The 20,802-nt window shown below is 45.4% G+C and overlaps 1 protein-coding gene and 1 non-coding gene across 3 annotated transcripts in view; one reads left to right on the forward strand and one right to left on the reverse strand.

Moving 5' to 3' along the window:
- The window catches only part of ASTN2 (astrotactin 2), an 829,294-nt gene that overhangs the window by 404,756 nt on the left and 403,736 nt on the right, over positions 1-20,802 (reverse strand). The gene's annotated exons all lie outside the window — the stretch shown is intronic.
- Positions 1,762-1,900, forward strand: LOC118996004 (small nucleolar RNA SNORA21). The gene has a single exon (XR_005068407.1). It is a non-coding gene; the product is annotated as a small nucleolar RNA SNORA21 (small nucleolar RNA).

A 20,802-nucleotide genomic window follows, 5' to 3' on the forward strand; every position in this document is an offset into this window, starting at 1 on the left:
AGGAATTGAAATTTTTTAAAAATTAATCATTGTTTTTCTCTAATTCCTAGTTGATACAGGTACTAATTCATTTTATAAATACCTATTTTTTATGCTGCATTGCCCTAGACTCAGCTGCCAAGATAAATATATTTTGGGCCTCAGAAAGGTCACAGTCTAATGGGGGATGCGGATACACCAAGAAGAATCTCATAAAATATGTACCAGTACTTTGGGATCACGCCCTGTGCCAAGGTCTTTTCACATACCATTTGTGATTTTCTCTGCAACTTACAAGATAGGCATTGATCCCATTTTTACAGATGAGGAAACTGAAGTTCTGGGAGATTTAAGAGGGCAACTTCCCTTTGTTCAATCACGCAATGGAGAAACCGAAATACGTACTGGTATTCCCTAACACCTGTACTCTTTTCTGTTATGCTACCTAATTCACACTGCACTGTGCTGTTAATACAGTTGAATAGCACTTCGTGTGTCTGCTGTCATTGTTATGCATATTACCCTGGTTCAGTCTCACAAAGCGCTGTTTATGGTGCAGACAAGGACACTATCACAATCCTTAATTTACAGGTAGGAAAACTGAGACCCCAGGAGGCCACTAGGTAACAAATTCCCCAGGTCATGTATTAATGCAAATAGGAACAGAATCCAGGTTTCACGACGGCAGGGTTTTTTCCTCGTCTCTTTCGAAGCACACCCTCCAAAACCAGGCCCCCCACCCCACCCAAGACACGTTATTCCTTTTGTCCACAGGAGACACGGACATTCCTTTCTTACGTTCGGCTCTGCCCTGAAGCTGATGATGGCAGTTTTACAGACGACGCCAGAGGCCCTGCGCAACCCTCCCTGTCCCCAGTCAGTGCTTACACTAAGTTTGCTTTCAGGCCTTTATCCATCGCTCCCCTTTCAACTGAAATAGGAAAGGGCCCCAGAGACCATGGCCAGCTATTGGCCCCATTTGAGCATGGCCCGTTCGCCCAAACCATAGCTCATTATCTGGGCCTTAATATCTTATCACAATATTGTTTTCTTCAGACTGATAGCAATTCATTACTTTTAAGTACACAGGGGGATAATTCCTGAAGAGGACTGATCATCTCTCTGAGATACAGTTCTTGCTATTGAAAAAAAAAAAATTCCCAGGAAGAGATTCCTTCAGCCCTCATTGTTCTCAAACCTTTATTTCCTTAGTTTGACAAGCATGTACTTTCTTTTTTTGTGTACCTGGCTGTGATACAAAGGAACAAAGAGAAATATGATGGGGACCCTTCCTCTTAGGGTAACAACTCTATTAAAAAAAAAAGACAGATGTGTAAAAAAGTAGCTCTAACTCAGAAAGATCATATAGCACTGTAGTAAGACGTTCAGGTTTGCTGGCAGGCCAGTCATCAGTTCAAATCCCAATTCTGCCACTTCATTAGAATTGCGTCATTGGGCCAGTGAGTTAACCGCCCAGAGTCTCAACGCTTTCATCTGGCACGGCCAAGACAATGCAGGTACCAATGTGGATGCCTTATTTAAGGGTGACATGAGACAATATATAGAAAATCCTGTTTAGTAGCCAACACATAGTAAAATATTCAATACAAATGATTATTTTTATCACAACAGGTATGTTTTACTGTTACTATTTTCCAACACTCGGGCCCTCAGCAGGGATGTCAGCCCTTTAAGGATGGGATTGCCTGGTTTCTTCTGTCATCATTCTATTTAGCAAAGGGTTCGTCACACATTTACTTCTCAAAAAAAAAAAAAAAAAAAACCCTTTGAAAAGCACTCATTAGGCCTTTCACCAATGACCCACTGAACCGTCAAGAAAGGGCCAAGTGAAAAAAGCACAGCCTCTGGGTGAAGTGGCAACATGTTGTGCTGTTTTGCTTCAGCAGGTGGTGCGACAGGGGTGCACAAAATAAACCCACATTTAAAAACAATTAGCTCCCTGGCTAGTGTAGCTCAGTGGATTGAGCGCGGGCCTGTGAACCAGAGTATCGCGGTTCGATTCCCAGTCAGGGCACATGCCTGGGTTGCAGGTCAGTTCCCAGCAGGGGACACACAAGAGGCAACCATACATTGATATTTCTCTCCCTCTCTCCTTCCCTTCCCCTCTAAAGTTAAATAAATAAAATCTTTAAAAAAAAAAACAATTAGCTAACTGTATTTTGCACAACAGACAAAAATAAGCTAATTCATGTCATTCTTTCATATATATTTTTTCAAATTGACTCTTTAGTGGAAGCCTACTCAGCCCTGTGCTGAGTGCTGGAGAGAGAGGAGTGAAACCCACACCTGGGCTCAGGACAGCAACAGCTCCGAGGCGCCGGGGCGGAGGCGAGAAACGAGAAACCCACCAGGTAGGCTGCCCACTGATCCAGCTAGAAATTGGTGACACGGTGAAAACTGGGGCCGTTCATCTGGGACAGAAAGTGGCACCACTCACCACTATAGTTGACCACTGTATTCTCTAATGTCCCTTTGTTTGGGAAATTGTGTTACTCTGAGATACTGCAATTCTGGACTGATTTTTTATTTCTTTGAAGCTCTTTAGACTGGAATAATTCTGGGTTTAGAAGAGGTGCAAAGGCACAGAGAGTTTCTATACCATTCACCCAACTTCCCCAAATGTTGATAACTCACATAATGATTTGTATCAGTCAGGGTTCTCCAGAAGAACAGAACCAGTCGGTGACAGATGGGGAGGGACTGATGACGAAGGGCTGGCTCACGTCACTGTGGAGGCTGCGAGGCCAAAACCTGCAGAGCTGGTGTCCCAGTGGGGGTTCCAAGGCCGGCAGGCGGTGCAGGTGGAGCCAGTGTCTCAGTGCAAACACCGCCAGGGAGGGCAATTCCCTCTCCCACGGGTGGGTCAGCCTTTCGTTCGGTTCTGTCCTTCCAGGGGTCGGAGGATGCCCACCCACACTAGGGAACGCAATCTGCTGTGTTTTGCCATGTAGAATGCAAATTTTTTGCCCCGAGTTTTGAGGGAAAAATAAGGATGTGGCCCTGGCTGGTGTAGCTCGGTGGATTGAGCGCGGGCCTGCGAACCACACGATCGCGGTTCGATTCCCCGTCAGGGAACATGCCTGGGTTGCAGGCCAGTTCCCAGCAGGGGCCAGTTCCCAGCTGGGGATGCACAAGAAGCAACCATGCGTTGATATTTCTCTCCCTCTCCTTCCCTTCCCTTCTAAAAATAAATAAATAAAAATTAAAAAAAAAAAGAAAAATAAGGATGTGTATTATACATGGGTAGTACCTGAAATGCCTTGTATCTGTTCTTGTGTTTTGTAATTATTTGTTACATAAAAGTTCTCATGCCAAATGTTCAAACGTAAGTGCTAAAATTTCTTTATAATACAAAATACAAGTATCTAAATACAAATAAAGACACAATTGAATTTAAAAATTAAAACAACAGGTTTGTTTTCCTGGAAATTTGGGCCCAAAACATGGGTGCACATGGGTGCCATTGTACATGGCAAAACACGCTACTTCACTCAGCCTATACACATTCAAATGTTCATCTCATCTATAAACTCGCTCACAGATATACCCAGAATAATGCTTGACTAAATACCTGGACACTCTGCATGCCAGTCAAGTTGAGACATAAAATTAACCGCCACATACCACAGCATACTTCTCAAAACTCAGAAATCAACATGGAAACCACACTATTAACAGACGATAGGCTCTATGTAGATGCCAATTGCCATGCTCAAATGGGATCCCATTGAAATAGCCTCTATGTCACACCAGTGACATGAGGGTTAGGCACCCAGATTGGGACCATCGGATCTGCACTACCAAAACAGAGCAGGATGTTCAGACACACAACACGAACAGACAGATGGAAAGAATACTGGCCGAGCAGAGGAAATACTTGCATCTCAGTCCTGGCTTAGCTACTAACAGACTCCGCCCAGGTCCTTGTGCAAATAGCAGCATCTTTCTGATGCTCTATTTTTAAAAAAATCGAACTCAGTAAACCAAAACATTCTTTCAATCTCTAAAAACTTGAGAAGAATCACACACACACACACGCACACACGCACACACACTGACCCAGTGTGGTCCTGCTGCTCAGAGGCGCCAACTGCAGGGCAGCGTGCCCTCAGGCCTTTAGCTCTCAGTGCTGGTAGGTTTGGTGTGAGCCTGGGCCCTTTTCTAGCTGCAGTGCAGCAAAGGACCCTCTCAGCTCACCTTGAAATTCACTGAACTCATGCCTCTCATCCCCCATGGCTGGGCCTCCTGTCTGACCCGTCCCTCTTCTCTGACACCTATCTTGCCAACCTCCCTTAGGGGTTTATGGCTTCTCATCCTTCTTACTAATTTTCATGACTTGGTCCTGGGCTCTGGGCCTCTTGGGTACTAGACCCAGATAGCACTCTGGGGTCCAGGATACTGGCCCTGCCCTGTCTCTAGCTCCCCAATGCTTACACCACCATCATTTTTATGTTAAGACTGTGTGATTACAGTGAAAGACCATGTTTCTTGCACAAGCTGAGACACTGATTTGCTGCTCAGATACATGTGTGTGCACACACATTCTGCCTGTCAGGGACAGCTTGTGAGGGCTTCCCTGAACAGATCTTTCTGCACTGAAGAAGCTGCCAGAGACAAGTGGTGTGACGTTTAAAGAACATTTCTAGATGCCTTGTAGAGTGAAAAAGATTGAAACAACAAGAAGCCAAGTTCAGCCCAGCACAAAGCAAAAGCGCTCCGGAACAGCTCAACAGCAGCAATTGCAAAAGGCTGGGTGGCTGATGCACTTGACCCAAAGCCTTTATGTTCATAACTCTCCTCTCCATTGTCCCATTTCCATACCCTCTCCGGGATGAATATAACCTACAGGAATGTCAGCTCATTTCCACAATGGAAATTCGAAGCCACAGTTATAACTAATGACATGCTTGAGTGGCTAAACCATCTTAAACCTCTACCTACTGTGTGGCAGATCCTGCTGCCACTAGGTATGAACTAGGGAGAAAAGGCTGATCAGCCATGATCTTAAATATCGAGGATCTCATTGATTGGAGGGAAGGATGAGTGAAAATATTATATAATAAATTATGTATCTATGCTGGGCCTGAGGGGGAAGGGGAAAGACTGCAGGGTCCAGGACTCACGGTGCACTTGTGGGCTAGGGAGTCGGAGGTTAAGGTCCACACTGCCCTCCTTCAGGCTCTTGGACTGAAGAAAGACAGATGCTCCTTCCTGCTGCTACCACCTTCCTTTCCGGCCTAACCTACAAGACTGAGCCTGTGTGGCCTGCTCCTGCACAACTGTCTACAGCTCAGCCCGCACTGCTAGAGAAGCCAGATTTCACTGCTCTAAAAGTGGATTCCGACGGTCCCTATACAACTGTGTAAACTTATCCAAACTCACTGAAATGTACACTGAAACCGGGTGAGTGTTATGGTAGGGAAATTGTATCTCAAAAAAGCTCTTAAAAAAGGCAAAGTCATCTTCTGGATATACTTGTGATTGTGCAGTTCTGCAGATCAAACTCATCTGTGCTTCCTTAACTTCTTCCAGACCAAAGCCATGCCTCTGGCCTGACATTCAGAACACAATGCACAGTAAAGCTTGGCTCCTTGCTTTCACGGGGGGGGGCTGGCCTCCCACAGGATCTGCATGTTCCATTCCATGCACCCCATTTCTCTCCATCCTACTTCAGCCTGTGTCATCCCATCCCACGGGACCGCATTTGCTTTGCTTTAAGCACTTCCTTTAGCCATGCACAGCTCTACGAGAACTGTTAAGGGCAAAGAAACGAACGGAGAAAGCAAATCTCTACCTTGTGAGAGCTCACAGCCTCACCGGCTCATTGTGAAGACAGACATGAAACAGGACATCAGAACGCTAGTCGTAGTGCTTACTGTGTGCTGGGCGTTGTTTTCAGTGTTTTTACATAGAAGCACTCATCTCAGTTTTATGACTACCCTGTGCAGAAGGTACTATTATTATTTCCATTTTACAAAGGAAGAAACTATAGGAAAAAGGGATCAAGCAAAATGCTTAAGGCCACAAGGCAAGTAGGTAGTAGAGCTGGAATTGAAATCCAGACAGCCTGGCTCCTGGGTCCATGTCTTAACCTCCAGGCTATAGACCCCCGGATCAGAGGTAGAAAGGTTTTCTGAAGAGGTGGCTTCTCAATTGATCTGCAGAGAGATGTGATCTGCCCTACAGATACATGGCAGGGGAGACGAGAATGCAAAGCATGGGCAAAGGTATGAATGCATGCAGCAGATGTGTCTGGGGACCACTGACAGTGGAATGTAGCTGATACGTGGAGGAAGGGCTGGTAATGCTGGTGGAAGATGAGGCTTGAGATGTTGTGAGGGACTGAATTATATCAGATACAGGTCGTATATTAACTAGGATGCCTTTACCTCAAAGAAGCAGAAAAGTAAGACTGAAATTGGCTTAATCCGTAAAACAGAGATTGTTGCTTGTATCAGAAAGTCCTGGGACAGCGAGGATTTCAGTCATTCAATTCAGCAGCCCCACTGTGTTGTCAAAGGCTCCTGTTTTCTATTTCTACACTTGGGCACGCTCAGTGTGGGTTTATTTTCCCAGATGACTCACTTCATGGTCTGAAGAAGATAGGCAGCATGCTCTCCCCCTCTAGGAGCACGCCCGCGCAGCCTTTCCCAACACCCCCTCTTCTTCCCTCACAAGCACACACCTCCCAAACCCTAAGGGACCTCGCTAGGCTTGCAATCCACAGCTCACCCCAGGCTAACCCTCTAAACCTGCCAAGACCCCCTTCTCTCTGACTTCTCAGTGAGCCAAAGCAGCCCAGCCTAGGCTCATTTCCCTACCTAGTCTCTCTCCTGTTCCTTCTTCTATCCTAGGCCCTTCCCTGTTTCACTGTCCCCAGCTTGAATAAACAAACATCCTCTAAAAACCACCGGGACTTAGGTTGTGAAACCTTTTCTGCATGAAGTCAAGTACCCACACACTATCAGCTGGCCTCAGGCAGACCCCTGCTAGGCCAGGTCCCCTTTCTCATAAGGGTATGACATAAACACGTGACTTCCCATTCGCCTGAAGGGGATACTACTAATGAACTATGAGAGGGACCCAACACTTATACTTTCCAACAGTAAAATCGAGGTAGCAGTGATCTTTCCATCTTCCAATGCTCTGTCTCTCCTTCTGAACACAGAGCAAAAGTATGGAAAATAATACAATAATTAACAAGGAATAATACAAGCATAAACTGTTTTTTCCTTATAACTATAAACCTACTTTTGCCCCACCCTGTATTGTTTGTGTATTGTGAGACACCTGCCTTGGGCCCAGTGGCCAGTTGGCAGCTCTGGGACTACTAGACCAGCAGATGAATACAAACTGCCCTACCGCACCATCAGTTTAAGTGAAGTGACTGGAGATGTGTATCACTGTGCTCTGTTAGCTGAGCACCTACCATGGCAATTAGCTTTGGAGATACAAAGAGGGAAAGAACACTGCTCTGGCCTCCTTGGAATTTTTAGTCTAGTTAGACAGACAAATCAAAACAGAAAAAAGAAGAAGAAGAAAAGGAAGAAGAAAGAAAGAAGAAAAGAGAGAGGAGAAGACAGAACATTTTCAGACTTCCTGGGCCAACATGGCCAAGTCCAAAACCAGGAAGCAAGCACTCCCATGGTGTTTCCATTTCAAGAACAAGGAGAAATTTTCCAGAAAGACCCTCCCTCATATTTCTCACTGGCTAGGACTGAGGTTCCCACACCAACCCCGACCAATCACTGCCAGGGAGTGTCCACCACATTGGCTTAGACAGATCACGATGGAGCTCTTAGAAAGGGACGGGGCTCACCTTGCCTGGAGTCACAGGGTACGTATTTGCACCAAACCCAGGTTAACGAGCAAAGAAAAGGGCAGTGAATGCCAAGTAGGGAGTCAGTGCCTTGAAAAGAAAGCTTACTCTTTTTCCTGAGGATGCTAAGGGTGGAAGATGAGGAAGTGAAGGCACTCAAAGTAAAGACACAACCAAACTGAAGTTTAGAATCAATCTTATTTATAGTTCTATCGATTTTTACACAAGCCTGCATTCATTACCCCTCCTTCCCTCCCACCCTTCCTTCCGTCCTTTCCTCCTTCCACTTCCCTTCTGTTGAACACAAATCTACTGAGGTTTATAATTGTTTTCAATACTATTCTTAGTGCTGAAATCACAGTCCTGAGCAACACATGCACAGTTCCTTCCTGCATTTTCTGTGAATGACCGTGTCTGTCTCCCTCCAACACATTCCAGCCCCTTCTTGCATGAAGACTTTTATGAACACCCAAGCCCCCAGTAACCTCTCCTATCTAACAACAGTTTTCTCCCACCCCCGAGGCTGCTTGCCAATTTGTGTGGAACCTGGTGTGAGAAAATGCAAGAGTCTTTAGACCTTAAAAGCATCTCAGAACCAGAGAGCGTCTGTTTATTTTCCCTATCCCCAACTTAAATTCCTCTCTCTTTGCACTCTCTTTTAAAATTCTCTGATAATGATTATTGGTTTTCTGTAGCTGAAGGGGAAAATTAATAAATTCCTCAGCTGCACAACTTTTTTGGAAGCTAATAATGATCGTCAACTGTTAGAGCTGGGATGAAGGATGAAGATAATAAAACAAGGAGGGAAGGAGAAGAAGGCAATGTAAGGGCAGGGTGAGGGGGTCAAACCTGTCTTCTTTGAACTGTTGTTCAGTAAGACTCAGGATCAAGCCTTCGAGAAAGGGAAAAAAAATCATCATCTCAAGAACTTGAGGGGGGGGTGGGGGGGTTGAGGGACAGGAAGAGGGTCAGGTACACAAGAACAGTCAGTGATCCAGGACTGATGTAGAACCGAGAATTAATGGCTCCATCTTTATCTGTGAAGGCTTTCCCACACCCACTCCCCACCTCCGAACCTCAAATTAGAATCACAGGCTTCAATTAGCTTAAGTGATTGGCCACAAGTATGCACTTTGCCAAAAATGAGATTGCCTTTATATTTCAAGATAGGAAAGAGCAGGACAAAGTTCTCTAACATGTATTAAGCTAATGCAGGACATGAGGAGAGGGGGGGAATGATATGGGTAGGTATAGACTGACCATTGCTATTTCTTGCAGGGAGTCTATCTGATGTGTATCTTGGAAAGCACTGGGTAAAGTCAAAAGGGTCTTTGGGATGAGACAGTTCTAGGTATGATTCTTTCAGTCATTATCTGCCAGATGTGTGGTGTTGGGAAGTCACTTCACTTATGGGAAGACTTAGTTTCTTGGGGTGTGGAATAAGATTCACATTTTCTGTACATTCTGTCTGTAGGAACCCTTTGAGGAACACATGGGATAATGAGCGTGGAAGTCTCCTGGAGACATCTCAGTTAAGTTGATGAGGTTGGTATGCCTGCTGGGAAGATACTTCTGGTTTCCCAAAGGGGACACATGGCTGAGCTCGCAAAGCAATTAATGTGTAAACAACTTTGATTTTCCATCTCAATGACTTTCTCTCTCCTGTGCTTCTGGGTATCCCTCATCCCTGGGCTCTTCTAGAACAAGGGAGGAGGGTGAGATAGGCGACACTTTTTTATTCCTCTAGAAGATATCTAAGAATAGATTTCTTTGATCCGAATTTGACCAGCAGAGAAACTGACTCACTCTCAAAGAGTACCGTTTCGATTCAAGCAATAATTTTAGATTCCCAATCAGACCAAAGAATCTTTTCCAAGGAACTACTGGAGAATAAGTTGCCAACCAGATTCCCTGTGAGTCTGAACACTTGGAGCTTTATTTTCCACAAGCAAAATTAGTCTCATGTATAACAATATAATTATCAAAGTCGGGAAATGAACACTGAGACATTACTACTCTAGAATCCTCCTGTCCCGTTCAAGTTTTGCCAAATGTTCCAAAATATCCTTTAGGGAAAAGAATCCAGGTCCGAATTCATTATGCGTTGCCTTTACTTCTCATGTCTCTTGGTCTAGAATGTGTCCTCAGCTTTTTTGTGTTTCATAATCTTGAAGCTGTAGATGAAAAAAGGGATTCTATGAAAAGTAACCTCACAGGGTGAGCTGATTATTAATTCCTAACTAGGTGGGTATTCACACCCCAGGTATGTAACTTTTTAGTAAAAAGTTTATCTTTGCCTTAAGCAAGACCTCTTTGTTCATTCTCTGTGCATCTATGTTAACCAGCCTTGAAATAAACCTTAACCACCCTTAAGAGAGCACATAATCTTCACTACTGTGTAATCCAGTCTCCATGTGACCACCCCCAAGGTAGCACACGACCTTTTTTTTTAAGATGTTATTTATTCATCTTTAGAGGGGAGGGGAAGGAGAGAGGGAGAGGGAGAGAGAAATATCAATGTATGGTTGCCCCTTGTGGGTCCCCTACTGGGAACTGGCCTGCAACCCAGGCATGTGCTCTGACTGGGAATTGAACTGCGATCCTTTGGTTCTCAGGCCCACGCTCAGTCCACTGAGCTACACCATCCAGCGCGATAGCCTAAAATCTTAACTAACCTATAATCCCATTCCTGCGTGGCCGGCTATCTTCCACCTTCGGGTAATCATTCTTAGCTTCCCTCTTTACTCTCAAATGCACACAAGATGCTAAAAAATTTACTCTCTGAAGCATTTATCTCAGTCTGTTGAGATCTTGCCTCAGGTGTTATCTTCTGTTTGGCTCAAGTAAGTTTTCGTAAAAATTCTCTATAGGTTTGGATGTTTCTTACAGTGACAAAGCTTTTGACTTACCACCCTCTTTCAGTTTGGGTTTGTCTGATGTTCCCTCATTATCAAGTGTAGGTAATGCATCTTTGGAAAAGAATATCACCCAAGTCATGTTTCTTGGTCAGGATATCCTATCAGGTGGCACACGATTTTAAATTGCCCCATTCAGAGTGTTTTCACTTCATTCATTCAGTTAAGGTGTTGTCTGCCAGTCAGTCTTCTCTACTGTGAAATAACTCTTCCCCACTCTCTCATTATTTTGGGGGTGCTTTGAAAATATATAAACATCTCTTTCTTCATCCAACATTCAATGTATTTATTTATTAAGTTGATTAGTATTGAAAGATAGCTCCCTATTTTATTGACTGGGTTATAATGTTTTTATAATTACTTATATTGACGCCCAAATTGTACTAAATCTGGCCAATGGAACTTTTTCCAAGCTGGCTATTGGGCCCATTGACATGATTCCATCTTTCTGACTTTCTTTGTGCGGCAAGATGTTTTATTTTCCTTGTCCTAGTCCTAGAATCAACTAATTCTTCAAAGAGACTAGATTCCTTTTAGTGAACATGGTATTTAGAAACCAAGATCTGGACAGTCGGTATGCTCATTGCTAGTGTGTGTATGTGTTTGAGAGAGAGAGAGAGGGTGGATTTGTGTGTATTTTGGTTTATGTTTGTACTATAACAACAGTAATTATTAGATTAGCCCTTCTCAAAATATATTTCAATAAACTGTTAATCAATAGCCTGTGAAAAGGAGACCCAAGGTCAACTGAGCTTGGCAAGCACTGGACTCCCTGAGGCTCGAATACACTCCTGTGCTTGGTGACTGCCTGAAAGGGCTGTATAGAAGGCAGCATCTATTTTTGATATGTCAGCTGCAGTGCTAGAATTATTTGTTGCTTCTAAGTGATATAAACTGATGTATATTTAAAGTTTTACTTGAGTTCTCTGCAACATATGTGTCATCACTGTTTAAAAATTTGCTAGAGAAATGCTGATTCCTCTCTATCTACACATCTCTCTCTCCTGTTCCTGCTCCCTCCCTTCCTTCTCCTCCCCTCTCGACCCCTCTCCCTCTCCCTCCTTCTTCCTGAAAGAGCTCTGCTTTAAGAAACGCCAAGATCTTGTCCTTTTGGGAGAAAAAGAAAAAGTGATGAGCTGAGATTGGCCACAGCCAGTGCAGGTGCTAGGGCCTGCTGGGAGCTGGGTGCAGGGTCAGGGTATGCCCAGTTCTGCAGTGTGTCAATGTCCAAGGGGGCCGGTCTAGGAGGAGGAAGGATGGAGCTTACCCTCATAGCATCTTGGTAGGTACAGTGAGGGTTCCAGGGGTTCTGGGGCCTCTACTTCTCGGTGGTTAAAGGCACAGCCTTTGGAACAGATAGTCTGAGTTGAAATCTTGGCTTGCCCCGAGAGAAGGATGTGTGACTTGAAATACAATAACAGTACCTATCTGTGCGAGAATTAGATATGGCAGCTGCATGAACAACACTTGGCTCATCGTCTGGCATATGGCAAATGCTCAGTAAATGGCAGGTTGTGGGTTTTTTCCCCTTGGTTTGGTGGTAGTTGTTATCTCAGCATCGGCTGAGAGTTTACATGGTCTCTTGGGGAGGCCCACAAAATAATAGGCAAGGCAATCAGAAATAAAGGGGACAGCTTTGTGAGAAGGAACCGAGAGTTCTCAGTGTTGACACTAATGTTATTTTGGGCTGTTCAGTATTTTGTCGTGGGACTGGGGGTTGTTCTGTGTATTATAGGGGTTTAGTGGCATGCCTGGCCTCTACCCAATAGCTGCCTGCAGCATGTTCCCAATTGTGGCAACTAAAATTATTTCCAGGTGTTGCCATATGTCCAGGGGGTGGGGGCAGAACTGTCCCTGGTTAAGAACCATTGGGCTTAAGGAAGCTATTTCTAAGTGAGCTAAAAAGTGACTAGGAACTCACACAAATAAATCATTTGTTCAGTAAATCTGGCTGTTAAGAAAGGGACAGAGGTAAGCGGATAGCTGAGAAAGCGTGATTAAGAGAGAATCACTATTGCATTTTCAATGATCATTATTTATTTTTAATGAGATACGGTGAAGCATGTTTAAATGCTGAAAAAATAAAAAGGCCAGTACTGAAGGAGAAATTAAATATCGTCACAGGCAGCTTTTTTCCATCTGAAAAGCATCTTTTCCCATCTTGTTCTGGCAACATCACCAAACTTTCTTTTTCCTTCTCTTCTCCAGTATTGTCTTTTATCACTCCACATGGCTATGGGTGGGGGAAGAGCTTCAGGAGCAAATACGGAAGTAGCCTGCCATCCTGGCCACACCATATGCCCAACTTGACCAATCACAGTGCCTGATTCTCTTTATCAGCATTTGTCCCAGGGAAGGGCATGAGCACCTGGCTGGGCCAATACAAATCCTTCCCTGGGATTTTATACAACACAGGGAGGAAGAGACATGCTTTCTGTTTTCTTTATTTCACGATGTAAGACAGATGTCTCGGAAGTTCCTGATGTTCATGCCTTATCCCTTATGAGGGGCATGGAAATAATGTGGTCAGTGCCGAGACAGGAGCTGAGACAAGAAAGGTGGGGGGCGGGGACAGAGAGAGCTCTATTTTTCTAGGTATTGGGTAAGTAAACCCATTGCTACCATAGTCAACTCCAGTCATGACCCCCACTAGATTCCCATTTATAGGTGAGCTGGTGACCATTGAATTTTGTCCCTTACTATGAAGACAGTCTGGTTTCTACTGCAACAATAGACGAGGCAGAGAGTATACCAGGGTGAGGTCCTTCAATGAACTGGAGTGTGTGAGGTCCAGCGCCCAGGCAGAAGAGTTTGCCTTGGGCTACAGAGGGCCAGGCCATGCCCTGGAGTTCAGTGGAGAGGGGCAGATGTAGATGAAGTGCAGGGGTCTATTTGGAGACAGAAGTTCTAGGAGATACCGCATATTCGGTCAGTGGGGACAGGTGAGTGTGCAAATTATCACCAGCAGGTTATCTATGATCACACTTTTGTTTCTTCCACTCAAGAAGGCATTCCAGAATTCAAGCGAGGGCGACTATTTTACTCATCACTTTGAATCCACTATGTTTAAAAATCCCTCTAAAAAAACAAAATATTGGCAAACTTGAGTATTACTATTATTATTATTATTATATTTTTTGTAAGTTATCTAACCTCAAGGTTAAGACCCTGAAGTTTCAAACATTACAAACCAGAGAAATTTAATTTTTTTTCAGTGTTACATTTCTTGCAACTTACCTGAAAACTTCTTTGGACCAACCTGTGGGTTGTGCTACTGTAGTGGAGAGCTATAGTGCATTGGATGAAATAACAAGGAAAGATGAGCGAGCATTCATTAACTGCCTTAACTGCCTCATTAACTGCACACTATTTTAACGGCTTTTTAGTTTATTCTTAATGCTGTGTAGTATTTGACAGAACTTGAGAGTTGTACGAAAGAGTCCCACCACCCCTATTGCTGAATGGGGGATTACACGGGATGCATTTCTAACTTCTTTTTCTAGACCTGCAGCAACCATCACTAATCAGTTCTGCCTTTCATGCTGATTGGGTTCATATGCAGTCTTAGAATCCCTCTCGACCTCGTGCTCCAGAGAGAGTGAGGCTAGGTTGAAAGATGCAATTTATTTGCCATTGTTGATTAGCTAAAAAGCCCTTGAGTTTTGCTCCTATTCATTTCCCAGTGAAGAAGAAACAGCCCCCGGTGTCACCCCAGCTAAGAAAGACATGGGAGCAGCCTTAAGCACTGCAAGCTCTGTCTCAGCATCCTCACTTGCCTGTTAAGAAGAGGTGTGATGTGACGAGAAGCACAGGCTCTGAGGCCTCGGGCTTTTATCTCTGGCGATGACATGGGCAGTGTGACATGCTGGATAATGAATTGTCCTCTTTGCAGAAATGAATAAGCTGTGGTCGGTGATGCAATGATCAATCTGCTCCATCACGTTGAGCTGCCCATTTATCATCCATACCTGCTGTCAGGAGCCGAGGGCCGCTGATACTGGCCTCAAGCCTGGGTCTCCTCCTCTGAGCAACAGCTTTTAGGGCTGCCTCGTCAAGGCTCAGGCCTGCTTTTGGTTTCAACCTCCAGTGAAGGGCCCGATTCCTGCTGGGCCACCGGTGACTCCAGAAGGAAGGACATCTGTGCCGAGCTGGGCTGTCGGGGTGCTGCCTGTAAAATCTGAAGAGCCCCTTGACAGGTGACCCCGGTGGCCTATTCCACTCTCCCATGGTGTGACTGTGGGCAGCCCCATGTCACCTCTGTGCCTCAGTTTCTCTCTCCTAAAAGAAAGGGATGGAGGGGACGGTCTCTCAGGTCTCCTCCACTTCAGACCCAGCAGTTCCTCCACAGACACCTGAGAGCAGAAGGCCTGTTGGTGATTTGAACTCCCCACTCACTGAGGCAGTAATAACGCTCATTAACTGCCAGTTGTTTGGCATCAATGAATCAGTTTCTTGACTTTCCATGGCTGAAAAGAAGATACAATTATAGCAAGGTTAAGTGAGATGCCCAAAGACACACCGAGAGGCTACGTTTGAGTCAGAATTAAATCTGAATCTGCGTGAGTCCAAAACCCTCGTGCGTTCCCCTAGGAACCACTCTGTAAGAGGGCAGACCATGAGGATACTCTGACCACGCCAGTTTTCTGATCGTTCCGCAGGTCCTGAGGAGGCCGGGTGAGTTAGTCACTTTTGCTCACTCAGTTTCCAGTTTGAATTTTCAGGCCCCTGGTCCTGGAGTCCAGGCAGCTGGACAATGAGAATGTTGAGAGGCTTTACAATATCCTCCAGGGAGCTGCTGCCTACAGGGTATTTTTTTTTTCTTAACGAAAATGTTTGGTACCCTGTACTAAGCATGTCCTGAGTCCCAGGCCCTGCGCTAGGTTCTCAGCATCGCCCGGTGGCTGTGATGGGGAAGGGAAAAGGCTGCTTTTCAGAGAGGCTGATCCACAGCTCGACAACCCTGGTTGAACATTAGAACCAAACGTGAGTGGTTTCCTTTTTTCTTTTTCTTTTTTTCAAGCCACTGGCTAAGTGCCACCCCAGACTGACTAAATCAGCACACTGTAAGGCAGGTATTATTTATTTATTTATTTTAGAAAGAGGAAGAGACAGAGAGAGAAATATCGGTTTATTGTTCTGCTTATTTATGCGTTCATTGGTTGAATCTTACATGTGCCCTGACTGGGGGACGAACCTGCAACCTTGGTGTATTGGGATGCTGCTCGCACCCCCTGAGCTACCATGCCAGGGTAACTTCTCACTTTAACATGATATTACACTTATAGAAAAGTTGTAAGAGACAGTGTAAACTTTTCTACATCTATTGAAGTTATTCTGGAAGTTCTAGTCAGAGAAACTAGGCAAGAAGGAGAAATAAAATATATCCAGACTGTTAAAGAAATACAACTATCTCTATTCATAGATGACATGGTTTGGGATACAGAAATTTCTAAGGAACACATACACACACACAATCAGAACTAATAAATGAATTTAAAAAAGGATTCAGGACAAAAAGTCAGCGTACAAAAATCAACTGCATTTCTTCTATACACTAGCAATGAATAATTTGAAAATAAAATTAAGAAAATGAACTCATTTCTAATAACATTAGAAAGAATGAAATACTTAGAAATATAAAATAATGCAAGACTTTTACCCTGAATATTAAAACAATGAAGAAAGAAATTAAAGAAGACCTAAATGTATGAAAAAATACCCTGTGCTCATGGATTAAAAGATTTAATATTGTTAAGACGGCAATACTTCCCAAAACTGACCTACAGGTTTACTGCAGTCCCTATAAAAATCCCTGCCTTTTTTACTTTAATAATAATTGGCAAGCTCATCCTAGAAAAACAAGGAACCCAGAATGGCAAAATAATCTTGATAAACAAGAACTAAACTGGAGAAATCATGCATTCTAGTGTTTCTTATTTTCTCTCCTCTATCCCATTTTCTCTCTGTATAGACACACACACACACACACACACACACACATACACACACAATGAACCAACTGGCAGCTTTTAAAAACTGCTATAGAGTGACGCTACAAAATAGTGCACACGTGTAGTTGTGAATATATGTGGTGTGTGTTTGCACGGTATATATGGTCACATATTTTGTTTCTGAACTATTTGAGACTTAAAGCTGTGATGCCCTCTTACCTTTAAATACTTCAGTGTGCATTTTCCAAAAACAAAGATATCTTTTATAACTATAACACAGTACTGACATCAGATTATCATTGCTACAGGACTATCACCTCATCTACAAATTTCTTCAAGTGCCCCCTGCCCATGTCATTTATTGCCAAAGAAAATCCCAGCTCACTGGAAATCCTTTCACAATGTATACATTTATCAAATCATCACATTGTACACTTTACATGTTGCCATTTTATTTGTGAATTCTATCTCAGTAAAACTGACAGAAAAAAAAAGAGCCCCAGTTTATACACTGCCCTTCGTTGTCACAGTCTCTTTGGATTCCTTTAATCTGGCTAGCTCCCCAGTTGGCTTTGTCCTTCATGACCTTGTCGTTCTTAAAGACATAGGTCAGCTAGTTTGTAGAATGCCCTTCAATCTGGGCCTACCTCATGTTTGCTGATGGTGAGACCCAGGGTATGTGATTGTGTCAGGAATGCCCAAGAAGCGGAGCTGTGGCCTTCTCAGAGCGTCCTACTAGGAGACAGCTTGTAGAGAGAGGATTTGAGAGTATGTGACTATTCTGTGCCACTCAAACTTTTACCCACGAGTTCTTGCAGGCATCCACAATTCTTAAAAACTCGCCAGGTGAGACATATGTAGCCAGGTTTGAGAACCATTCACCTAACCTAACCAAAGAAGGGAAGGCCTGGCCTTCTAAAAAAAGAGACATTCAAACTGAGTTAGAGGACAAGTAGGAATGATTTTACTCATTGGAAACCAGCCGTGTTGAGTATTGTGCATTCGCAAAGGGCCTGGTGACAATAAAGCATATAAGATACCTTAAAATAAACCATGGCCAGCTGGCTGGGCGCACAGCATGTTGACGGATGGAGGCAGGAGAGATAGGCAGGGGGTATGCAAGGAGTTTGGGCTTCTGATAAGGGCGGGGAGAGACTACAGAAAGGGTTCAGTTGGGAATGATGTGAGTAGGAATTTGTGTTGGAAAAAATATCCCTTAGACTGCCATCCAAGGCACAGATTTGAGGGCGGCAAGAAGGAAGGCCGGAAGTGCGGTGAGGAACTGAGGGCCGTGCCTAGAGAGAGGGAGCGGCCACCACACAGGAGAAGAGGTGTCGTGGAGCTCAGCAGCCCTGATGCGCAGTAGCACTGTGTGGTGAGGGTGAGTTTGGCAATGGGGAGATGTCAGATGCGGTGGACAGGCAGACGTAGGGCTTCCACCCTGGACCTCCAAGATCAGATAAGGCTTCCTGGAGGAGGTGTCATATTCTGAGCCCTGACAGATGAGCAGACGACAGCCAGATGAACAGGCAGACGATGCCTGTGTTTAGGCAGGAGGCACAAGAGGCGTGAGGAACTAAAACACTCACTATGGCTGGAGTCTCTAGGAGGGACCTGGGGATGTGACTGAAGACAGAATCAGGGCTAGACCCTGAGGACTGGGTGTCCCGTTGAGTTTAGGCTTCATCTTCTGGCAACGGGCAAAGAGGAGTGATGGAAAGGCTGAAAGCAGGTCTGTAATCTTGAGGAATGTACTTTAGCCACAGGCAGAGAGGGTGGCTTAGGGTAGGGGTTAGGGAGGCAGGAAGAAAATCTAAGATGCTGATTTGCCAATGTTGTGGAAGAAATATGTGCCCAGTGTTCACATGGATTGGTGCTGAAGATGTGGAAGCTATCACCATAACTGGCAGCGGAGGACGCATGGCCAGGCAGGCCCAGCAGCATCTTCCCAGCTCTAGCGGGCCTGTTCTGCAAACCTCTGGAGGGCCAGTCAAAAGAAGAAATCACCTTCTCACGCAGAACATAGGGAGGAAAGCAACCTGTTGGCTGAGGATGGCGCCGGGGAACGGGAAGAAGCCAGGGGCTCGCTCAGGTGCAGAATGAAGACAAATGGGCAGTGAGTTCCAGAGAATACATCCTTTCTCTGGAACACTTGCCTCTCCATCAGGGCCCCCACGCAGGCCTGTCAGGCTAGAGTGGCGCTTTTGTGCATGTGCCCACTGTGCTCCTGTTACCATGGTGATGGGGTCATAAGTCACGTCTGCTGCCTCTGCACAGAGGCACTGTTATTTATGCCTGCCTGGCTGGGATTATAAACTTTTTTTTAATGTTCAAAATCCATCACAGCAAGGGAGGGTAGGTGCCTCTGTCTCACTTTGCAGGAGTGCTTGCTGTCAGCCCTGCCTGCGATGCTTCCGCTCGCTCCCACAGCTAGGCACTGGACCCAAGCAGCCCAGCTCAGCTCTGCAGGGTGCCTATGGGACCCAGAGGGAAACGTTCCAAAAGTTCATTCTTGGGCCAGGGCAGGGCCTGGTTCCCGAGACAAGGAGCCTTGTTCTTGCTCCCAATCCCTGTCTCCCCAGGCCAAATGCATGCATTTCCCGCTTTTCTCTTCATGCTTCAGCTTCTGGCTTTCTAACCTGTACCACACGCTAACCCCTTTAGAACTGGGTCTTTCAAAGGGTGCAGTGGAATAGACATAAATTTGAAATCATACCTTCCGAGCCTTAGCTTCCTCATCTGTTCAATGGGGCTAATATAATGTTATCTAAGATAGGGCTTCTCAACCTTGGCACTACTGACATGTGGGGTCGGGTCATTCCTTATTGGGTGGGGCACTGTGCATTAGAGGGTGTTTAGCAACATTTCTGGCCTCTACCCACTAGATGCCAGTAGCACCTTCCCAGCTGTGGCTACCAAAAATGTTCCCAGAGATTGCCAAATGTCCTGTAAGGGCAAATACCATCCCCTTGGAAGGCCATTTTACAGATGAAGAAAGTGAGCCTTTTGCTCTCTGCCTATAGCTGCCCATCTTTCTCCAAAGACTGACTCTGCTGAAGAATGTGGAACCATGGCCTTCCCTAGTTCCCAATGTGCCTTCCAAATGCTGTGTTCACCTGTTGGACTGGACACCCTCGCAGCTGACTCGTCCACCATCCAGCACCTGCGCAACCCCAGGGTGCACATCCAGATCCAAGTCCCGTGCCTTCCCAGGCTGTTCCATTTCACTGTGGTTAACCCAGCCCTGTTGCACAGGGATATGGACAAGGCTGCACACCCCCAGAGGGGAGGAGGGGGAGAGTCGGCCTATGAGCCACCCCCTCTGCCGCAGGAGCTCTGCACCTTGGATGCCTTGGAGGGGCCTGGCCTGGCTTGCTAGGCCTGGCGGGGACAGACGGGCATCCTTCTTCAAAACCATTCTCTCCCGTTTTCTTATTCTTAACCCCCCATTCAAAAATATTTTGGTCATTTGGTAAAACACCCATAACGAATACCACTCCTCGGCCAATTTCCGGTTCGGCAGCACGAAGGACACCCCTAGTGCTGCACAGCCACCGCCGCCATCCACCTCCGGGACCTTTCACCTCGCGACACCAAAGCTCAGGACCCGCTGCACAGCAGCCTCACGCCCCACGTCTCTCAGTCCGTGGAGACTACCGCTTTCCTTTCTGTCTCCCTGACTTCAGACTACGAAAGTACCTCGCATAAGTGGAACCGCACAGCATTTGTCCTTTTTTGCGTGATGGCCTCTATCACTCAGCGTACAATGCCCTCAAGGTTTATCCATGCTGTAGCCCATGCCAGCGCTCCATTCCTCTAGGAGGCTGACTGAGATCCCATTGTGTGGGCAGACCACATCTTGCTTATCCCCGCAGACTTCAATGGACACTTGAGTTGCCTCTGCATTCTAGCGATTGTGAGAAACACTGCTGTGGAATGCCTACTCTTTTCTCAACCACCTTTGAGTCACACAACCCAGTACGTCAATCGCCATGCATTTACCGAGCACTTCCTGAACGCAAAACGCCACCGAGAGGAAGGAGAGGATACAAAGGGCATGGACCACAATTCCTTCTGAAAAGGCAAGATTTTAAAAGATCCCCATCCGGATTCCCGC

Source organism: Sturnira hondurensis, unplaced genomic scaffold (genome assembly GCF_014824575.4).
Source record: "Sturnira hondurensis isolate 20B ecotype Veracruz unplaced genomic scaffold, ASM1482457v3 Scaffold0010448, whole genome shotgun sequence".
NCBI classification, from domain to species: Eukaryota; Metazoa; Chordata; class Mammalia; order Chiroptera; family Phyllostomidae; genus Sturnira; species Sturnira hondurensis.